A 7,503-nucleotide genomic window follows, 5' to 3' on the forward strand; every position below is an offset into this window, starting at 1 on the left:
ACACATATACATACAAATACATATATATAAGTACAGTCCATTTACCATTTTACGTTTATCTATAAAGCACTCCTAAACAAATTACCCACTTACATCACTTCACTATTAGACCTTAATGTAGGAACCTATCAAACCCGCTCTCAGGACTGGATTACTGTATAGTTTATCCATTCCATCCATTCATTATCCATCTGGACCATATTAATCTTTATTGTATATAGAGTATATATTTCTATATTCTAGATTATTTTTTCATTATATTTTTATTTTATTATATTTTATTGTATTATTTATCCTTTTTCCGCTTTTTGCATTACATTTCTCCTGTGTTGCTGTTCCAAATTGGAATTCTCGGCTCCGGACTGGTGAAACTACAATGCATTATAAATATTGATTCCCTGATAACATTGGAAGGATTTGCCCATATTAATAATAAGCATGTTGTCTGTCTTCTTTTTCATTATTATTATTTTTTTTTTTGGTTTATATTGTTTATCTCCTTTTATATTACCTATTGTAATCTTACTGAAAATTAGGGTTCATCCCTCAATGTACTCCCGAGAAGTAAATAAAGGTTGAATGAATGAAGGAATTGTATTGCTGGTGTGGATAGCATTTTGTCAGACTGATTCTGTATATTTTGAAAAAGGAGGAACCTTAATATCTTTATATCTTCTATTTGAAGATGTTACATTGGGCTACAGGAAATTGTAAGAAATTGGATTTAAGATCAAGCAATTTATCAAAGAACTGGCAGATTTACGTATGTATGTGTCTAAATGTGGTGGGTTCTACAAGCTGACACAGTACTGCGGTTACAGCTGCCAGCAGTGGCTAAGTGTTCCTGTCTACTGTTACCATCATTGTTATCATTACCTCTCTCTCCCCCAACTGGTCGAGGCAGACAGCCACCCACCTAGAGCCGGGGTCTGTCCGAGGTTTCTGCCTCTTAAAAGGAAGTTTTTTTTTGCCGCTGTCGCCAAGGGCTTGCTCATGGTGGTACTGTTGGGTTGGGTCTTTGCAAATAATTCTGTTAGGAGTACGGTCTAGACCTGAGATAACTTCTGTTAATTTTGGCGCGATACAAATCAAACTAAATTGAATTGGTAAATGATGTGTGAGGTCAGTATATTCTCACTGAATGTTCTGCTTTTACCAGTTCATGGCTGGGAAGTAGCATATGCAATATTTATACACCTGGCCCCTGTTGTGAACAGAGGACCGACTGGAAAGTCCCTGTTTAGTGGACAACAGCTGTGTTGGCAATGGGAAAGCTTTTCCACTGTATGTGTGGGTGAGGGTCAGCATTCTGTAGCAGGTGATCACCATCACATGGATTTATAAAAACAAAGATCTGAGAAATGTTTGTTGGGATGACTTAATGTTTTTCAGATCAGGCATTAGCTGAACCATGTGTAACATGAACAAACTGAAATAAACGTTTAAAATGATTCAGTTTACTATCATAAGACATTGACGAAGAGGAAAATTGATTAACCAATTATCAGAACTGTTGCTGATTTTTTCTGTGGATTGACTAATCACTTAAATGACAACTATTTTCAGCTTTAGTTCTGTGACACTATCAATGTACAGACAAGAGCAGAGAGTATGCATGAACAATATGAACATTTCATGTCACGATTATGTTGGCCAGAGTAGTTGCGATAACCATGAAAATATACTAAAAATATTCATACTTTTATAATGGCACTTAAACATACTGGAATCACTTTACCTTACACTTGACTAAGAAACAGAGAGACACCTCATCTCCCTGTTCTTTATTTTGAAATCTATACTACTCATCCAGTTTAACTGTTTTTGTGGTTCAAGCTGAGCCTTCAGTCGTGGTGACAGGGTTAGGATTTTGGAATGACTGAAAAGATACAGGCTTCCCCTTATCCCCTTCTTCAAAATCCTAGCAACAGTACTCTATGTACTGTCATTTGTGGGTCATCCATTGGCAGCTTGTAGCTACAAGACATAAACTCCAAAACCACAGTAGCCATCAAAGGAGAAAAAATGTACTTTGTGTTAAATGTGAAAGCATACACAGACACACACACACACACAAAAAAAAGGCCAGCGTTTTTAATCAATTACCTAGACTATAGTGCACCACTATGGTTTAATTCCCCCGATATTCATAATAACCCTAACCCTAACCAAAAATATTTTTACACTTCTCTCTAACATTGTGTTTTGCGCCGCTGGTTGAGCAAAGCCTCACTCACTCACATTACAAGTATCCACGATTAATTAACTAGTGCAGTGGTTCCCAAACTGGGGTTCGGGACTCCCACTAGAGGTTACCAAAGATTCATGGGGGGTCACAAGGCCTTTTTGATTTTAAGGGGTGTAAGAAAACTTTAAAAATATACACAATAGGCTCACTTCTGTGAAGCAAATGTAAAGTAAACTGTTCAATAGAATCATTGTTAGAAATGATACAAAATACATAATAGAGACAGATATATTGTATAAAAAGTTTGATAAACAGGGAATAATCTACTCAAAGTTTGAATATATCCAAACTCAATGACAGAAAAGGGGAACCATAAAGAAGAGGTTTGAAACCACTAAACTAGTAGACAATCTCCCCTCGCTCTGCCCCTCCTGACAGTCACACTGCTCTGCAGAGAAATGGAGACAGACGCTCATTGGCGCAGATACATTGTTTATTTTACCAGCGCAGACCAGGTAACGCAACAGTGAACAGCAGCGAACACATCTACTGTTGCCAATGTCATTGGTTGGTTTTGATCATTATGATCCAATATTAACAACGAGACAGACCAACACACATAAAGTGTGTGTCAACAGAATGCAGAGTGCAGAGGAGTTTCGTTTAGACCATTATTGATCTTTGGTTTTACCACAGATAGGGTGGGGGCTGATTTAACACATATGCCTGCATTATGGAGGGAAGGAAGAGCTATACAATAATGCTCAGGGATTTTATTACCTATATATAACAATTACTCATTCTATGTAGAGCATTCATTCCCAGACACTGGGTTGCGACCCTAACGTGGGTCAGGAGATTTTATTTGGGTCACAAAAGAATTTCATGAATTTTTCCTCATGCTAAATGCATTTATTTTGTTTCATTTATAAAGTATTAAAATGTGTACATTGTTTTACTGATGAGGTCAAAAACGAGAGCCTTAACTATTCCTAAATGCACATATTTTATCTCATAAAGTGGCTCACCTGCTGTTATTAGAATGGAATCACGGATGAAACAAAAACCTGAACCAGGGTTGTGCTTTTTGGGCGACTATATCAAAGTTAGTGCTGAAGAAAGACAACAGAGATACAAACAGAGAGAGGCGGGGAAAGCTGGTGTGTGTTTTAGAGAGACATATCTTGTGTGTTGGTCTATCAAATATTTTCATAGCTTAATATTGGGAATCCAACAACTGACCCTATCATCCTGTGGGAAACACTGAAGGCCTTCCCAAAAACAAGGGTCAGTAGTTGAACTGAAAGTCCACTAGAAAGCTGTGTTTGATGTTAGGTGATAATTAATTCATCCGTTGCAGTGTGATAAAATAATACATGTGTTTATGTAACTTTATTAGGCTGTATGTTTCTCAACAGATGATTCATGTTTGACTGTCTGAACTTTTCTTAGTAGACATTTCAGAAGTGAGGACGTGTGAATTTGGCTTTTTATTTTTCATTGATTTTTCATTTAAAGGAAAGATTAAATTTCAATCATGCAGTCCATTGATATTTAATCATATTAATGGTTTGCACAGTCCACTAACACAAAGGTGCGTATTCAACCACCTAAAGACATTATAATTTAGTATTGTTCACCAACAGAAATCATAATAAAGCATGATCTCTAGATAATCCCCAAAAAATGAACATCACAAACAAAATTCCATTCATAATGATCTGCATGGCTAGATACCACTGGGGGTTAACGAAAGAATGTGTTACTTTTGTAATGTGGTTGAACTGATCCTTTGTATCAAACTCCAGCTTGGTTGCACCAAATGGTTGCTTTATTACTGACTCATGATGGGCCGAACAATAGACAATCAGACTTTCACTGCTGAAGATGAAGGAGAATCAAAGTCTGTTCTGTGATGCCCTAAGAATCCCTGTGGAGGACATAAAGATGACAAGCTACCACTAGGTTTGCCAAACTCTTGCATAAATCTGATTCTGGATCAAGTTATTGAGCTATGAATTTCCCTGAGGACATCTGTACAGACAACCTGACTACTGCCGCAGTAGCACAACGCAGAGTGCAAATGAGCTTGTTCAGACCATTATTGATTTTTGGTTTTCCAGACCGGGTGTGGGCTGAGTCATTGGCCTGACACATATGACTGCATTAGGGAGGGAAGGAAGTACTATACAATAATACTCAGGCATTTTCATTACCAATATATAAGTTTTGTATGTAAGTTTTAAAACTTGTCCATCGAAACATGTCCAGCTGACAGAATGCTGTAGACAAAAAACATCCTGTCTTGGGCTTTTCATAGGGATGCACGATCTGCAGTCCGCTCAGTGGCCCGACACAAACCAGACTAATATCGATTATACCTGGCGTCATACTACACACCAGCGCCGCGTGCCGAATACAGGAGGGATTTCGTCCCATGAAAGTTGGATAGCACACAGGCCAAGCCAACCTCCAGGATTACCGAATTGCAGAAAGCTGTCGTGGGATAATATATCTCAGGATGCAGCAAAGGAATTTTGGTCCCGGAGACCTTCCATATGGATCAGTAACACGACACCTGTTCAACAAACACGAGATCCTTCAAGACTGCTCCAAAGTTAAATTAAAAGTATTACCAAATTGTGCCTAAGTCACATTTGCTTCTACATCCTATAATAAATACAACTTGTGTAACTTTCACATATTGTCTTTCAGGAGCTCAGCCCTAGCTAGTCTGGACAGCGATAGACTGCAAATACCAAACCACTCTTACCAACTTCTTGCTATCAACATAACCAATTTGTCAAAACGCCTTGATATACTGCTTCATTAATAATACTGACCATTACAAATCATTCTCAACAAAGGACAAAAAAACACAAGTACAGCAGTTCTATTGATAACACACAAACCTGCAACACAGACACAAACAGACACCAACCATTTGCTCCCTTTCCAGCACTTTTAAAAACTAGTTTGTACTAAACACTTCAGAACTCACCATAAAATAGTAATAAGTTGAACAAAAGAGATATTTACCCAAATAATACCAGAAATTGTCAACACACATTGTTTTCGTCGCTCCCATGGGGTTTTCTGCCTGTAAGAATTAAAAATCAAGCTCAATCTCAAAAAGTAAGAAACTTCTTCTATATAGGTTGTACTTCCAGGCCACCACTAAAAGCAAGCAAAGTACAAAAACAAATACCCTCTGAAATATTTATATTGCCACATTTTCTCTGGACAACAATATATCTCTCCAAAATTGTGCCCAGCTCAAAGCGCAACCGGTAAGAGCGCGACTGCACCGTGCACTAAGTCGAGCTCCTTAACGGCCCTGTTTCTCAGTTTCTGCTAGTTTTAATCCTCTCTCTCGCTCCCGCCCATTTACATCTCCTCTCCTTGGCCGCCTGCTTCATCCAATACCAGAAACAACCATAGCAACAAATCTAATCACTCTAAAAAAACCAGCCTCTATCTAAAGATCCTAGTCACACTGAATACATATATATGATATCTAATCTTCCCAACTTAGGTCTTATTACCTGGGTAAACCTACCTTGAATGATCCTTTCTTTCCTTTTCCTTCTGGGTAGTAACTAAGTACCAATTGCTTCCTCCTGGAACATTCTAAACAATAATTCCCTCACAGTTTCCTCTCACTCTCCACCCCACTTTCTTAGCAGTGATGGTTTTCATACAAAGAAACAGGTCCCATCGAGAATTAAAAGATCTTCCTCTCTTTAACTGGCACTTCTAGCCAAGACAGCAGCAAAGCCAAAAACGTAAGAACTAAGTAAATTATAACAGATGCAAAAAAACAGTTGTTTCAAACATATAACATGTTACAGAATAAATCTCCACAATAGGACAGCAATAACCAGCTTTCCAAAATACGCCATACAGCTGATTCTTAAAAGTGAATAATCATAACACTTTTTCCATAAAACGATCCAAGATTATAGCCTGTTACGATTCCCCAATTCAGTTTTTACTGAGGGTCTGCCTAAATAACAGTCCAGTAGATGCGTATTGTGTATGAAAGGGCGTTTGTGTACCATGAGCAAGATACAAAACTGTATTATCGATCAACCCAGACTCCGCAGAGAGACACAAGGCTCCTCTAGAAAGCAACAGTTCCAAATACAGAACATACTACAGCAAAATTCAGTCCATGGTCACAAATGAAACTGGAAATTAACAGGCCGTAACTCTTAAGCCACACCAGCTAATTCCTTCCAAACAGAGGTTTCTGGTGTTGGTTGAACATACCAGCGAACCATACTGTTGGACTGACAGAAACCCAGCTTAACTGTTCAATTAGACTTCAGGACAGTGAGCGACGTTTTGCAATTTTTGCTTTTTATTTCTTTCATTGATTTTTTCAGTTTTAAAGGGAAGGATTTAAATTGTTTCAAGTCTGGTCAGTTGAGTATTTAATTTGCAATAGTTAATGGTTTGCGGCCAGTCCATGACAAGGTGCCGTTATTCAAGCCACCTAAAGCCTTTATAAGTTTAGTAGGTTGTTTTCACCACAGAAATCCATAATAAAGCCATGATGTTCGTCTAGTAATCCCCAAAGAAGTGAACATCACAAACAAAATTCCTCATAAATGACTCTGCAATGGCTGATACCACTGGGTCGTCTGGGTGTTAGAAGCGACAAGAAATGTCGTTTACTTTTGGTAAGTGTGGTTGAGCTGATCTTTGGTATCAACTCCAGGCTTGGTTGCACAAATTGGTTGCTGTTATTTACTTGGATCATTGATGGGCCGAACAATATTGACAATCAGATTTCCGTGCTGAAGATGAAGGAGAATCAAAGTCTTGTTCTGGTGTGCCCTAAGAATCCCTGTGGAGACATTAGCGAAGATGACAAGCTCCACTAGGTTTGCAAACTCTTGCATAAATCTGATCTGGATTAGAGTTATTTTGAGCTATGAATTCGCCTGGAGACATGCTGTCAGGACAACCCTGACTAGATGGGCGCGCAGTAGCGAGCAACGCAGGAGTAAGAATAGCTGTGTTTCAGACCATTATTGATTTTTGGTTTTTCCAGCCGGGTGTGGGCTGGAGTCATTTTGGCCTGACACACTTATGACTGCTTGGTAGGGAGGGAAGGGGAAAGTACTATACGAATTAATTACTCGCAGCATTTTTCATTTACCGATGTAATAGTGTTTGATGTGAGTTTTTAAAAACTTGTCCATCGAACATTGTCAGCTGACCAGAATGCGTGGTAGGACAATGCAAAGCACACTGTTTGCTTTTGGGGCTTTTCATAGGGGATGCACGATCATGCGCAGTTCGCAGTG

The 7,503-nt window shown here is 38.6% G+C and overlaps 1 protein-coding gene across 1 annotated transcript in view; it reads right to left on the minus strand.

Annotated features, from left to right (window-relative positions):
• LOC118326010 (endophilin-B2-like) overlaps nucleotides 1–7,503 on the minus strand; it is a 26,246-nt gene that overhangs the window by 12,770 nt on the left and 5,973 nt on the right. The gene's annotated exons all lie outside the window — the stretch shown is intronic.

The sequence above is a fragment of the Morone saxatilis genome, unplaced genomic scaffold, assembly GCF_004916995.1.
Source record: "Morone saxatilis isolate NCDOM2014 unplaced genomic scaffold, NCSU_SB_2.0 Contig16, whole genome shotgun sequence".
NCBI lineage: Eukaryota > Metazoa > Chordata > Actinopteri > Moronidae > Morone > Morone saxatilis.